Source organism: Trichechus manatus, unplaced genomic scaffold, assembly GCF_000243295.1.
Source record: "Trichechus manatus latirostris isolate Lorelei unplaced genomic scaffold, TriManLat1.0 scaffold00122, whole genome shotgun sequence".
Classification (NCBI taxonomy): Eukaryota; Metazoa; Chordata; class Mammalia; order Sirenia; family Trichechidae; genus Trichechus; species Trichechus manatus.
This window is the reverse complement of record NW_004444058.1, coordinates 8,695,011-8,697,531: the sequence shown is the minus strand read 5'-3', so window position 1 is coordinate 8,697,531 and position 2,521 is coordinate 8,695,011.

Below are 2,521 nucleotides of genomic sequence, written 5' to 3'. Positions count from 1 at the left end.
TGTTTCTCCAGTCTCTACATAAGGTTAAAGATTAACCGATGTTCCTCCTTGGAGGGTAGAAAACAAGTGATAATGATCTAAGGATGAAAACCAAACAAAGCACCCATCTTGTGACAAGAAAAACCAGGATGTCACCAGATAATCCCCAAGGTTGTCACCAGATAACCCCCAGGAGTACCAATAGAAGATTAGCTCATCTTAGACATGACCACCTCAAGGGGAAACTAACACAAACTTCTAAGACCCATAATCCTGTCCCTATAAAAACCTTCAGCCGATCTCCAGTGGGAGAGATGGGTTTTTTTGGAGGAATCTATTTCTTTCTGTCTCCTATATATCTATATATGATAAACCTCTTGCTGCTCACCTCACCCCTGTCTCAGAATTGGCTATTGCGGCAGGCAGCTCCAATTAGTGTTATTGCGGTAACAGTTTTTGACAATTATAGATGGGTCTACGTATTTTAAGGAATTATCTTACAAACTGGCAAATTCTCTGCCACTTGAAATAGCCATCAGAGGCTGGGTAACAATCTGTTGGGTATGTTGCAGATATAGTGAACACTTGGTGAGAAGGAAAGAATTAGAGACTGGATTTTCTAGGACGTAGGAGTTGCAGGCTAAAAAGGGACAGCATGTGGTGTTACAGGAACTCAAACCATTTGGAGTCAATACTCAGTTAAGATATTTGGAGTCACCAGAAACTTAAGATAGTGTTTTGACTTCATAAAGTGCATAATATGAACAGGCAATATATGCATACACTACCAATGCATCTGTGCTGAAAATAAAACTAAGGTTGAAGAACTGCTCTAATAGAAGCAAACTAGAGACATAACAACTAAATGTAACATAAAACTCTGGATTGGATCCTACTCATAAATGACAGTATGGGATAATTGACAAAATTTAAATGGGGTCAGTGGATGAGATGGTTGTCGTTGTTAGGTGCCGTCGAGTTGGTTCTGACTCATAGCAACCCTACGTACAACAGAATGAAACACTGCCCTGTCCTTCGTCATCCTCACAATTGTTGTTAAGCTTGAGCTCAATGCTGCAGCCACCGTGTCAGTCCATCTTGTTGAGGGTCTTCCTGTTTTTCGCTGACCATCTACTTTACCAAGCATGATGTCCTTCTCCAGGGACTGATCCCTCCTGATAGCATGTCCAAAGTATGTGAGATGAAGTCTTGTCATCCTTGCTTCCAAAGAGCATTGTGGCTGTACTTCTTCTAAGACTGATTTGTTTGTTTTTCTGGTAGTCAGTATTCAATATTCTTCGCCAACACCGCAGTTCAAAGGCATCAATTCTTCTCTGGTCTTCCTTATTCATTGTCCAGCTTTCCCATGCATATGAGGCGATTGAAAACACCATGGCTTGGGTCGGAGCACCTTAGTCCTTAAAGTGACGTCTTTACTTTTTTAACACTCCAAAGAGTTCTTTCGCTGCAAATTTGCCCAGTGCAATGTGATATTTGATTTCTAAACCACTGCTGCCATGAGCAGTGAAATTCTTGACAACTTCAGACTTTTCTCCATTTATCATGATGTTGCTTATTGGTCCAGTTGTGAGGATATTTTTTCTTTATGTTAAGGTGTAATCCACGCTGAAGGCTACAGTCTTTGATCTTCATCAATAAGTGCTTCAAGTCCTCTTCACTTTCAGCTAGCAAGGTTGTGTCATCCTTATACAACAGATTGTTAATAAGCTTCCTCCGATCCTGATACCCTGTTCTTCTTCATATAGTCCAGCTTCTCGGATTACTCGCTCAGCATACAGATTGAATAAGTATGGTGAAAAGACATAACCCTGACACATACCTTTCCTGATTTTAAACCATGCAGTATCCCCTTGTTCTGTTCGAATGAATGCCTCTTGATCTACGTACAGTTTCCTCATGAATTAAGTGTTCTGGAATCCCATTCTTATCAATGTTATCCATAATTTCTTATGATCCACACAGTCAAATGCTTTTGCATAGTCAATAAAACACAGGTAACATCTTTCTGATATTCTCTGCTTTCAGCCAGGATCCATCTGCCATCAGCAGTGATATCGCTGGTTCCACGTCCTCTTCTGAATCCACCTTGAATTTCTGGCAGTTCCCTGTTGATGTACTGCTGCAACTGCTTTTGAATGATCTTCAGCAAAATTTTACTTGTGTGTGATGTTAATGATATTGTTTGATAATTTCTGCATTCTGTTGGATCACTTTTCTTTGGAATGAGTATAAATATGGATCTCTTCCAGTTGGTTGGCCAGGTAGCTGTCTTCCAAATTTCTTGGCAGAGAAGAGTGAATGCTTCCAGAGCTGCATCAATTTGTTGAAACATCGCAATTGGTATTCCATCAATTCCTGTAGCTTTGTTTTTCACCAGTGCCTTCAGTGCAGCTTGGACTTCTTCTTTCAGTATCATCAGTTTTTGATCATTTGCCGCCTCCTAAAATGGTTGAAAGTCAGCCAATTTTTTTGGTACAGATTAGATGGTAGTACTATGTTAAAGTTAACTCCCTAATTTTTA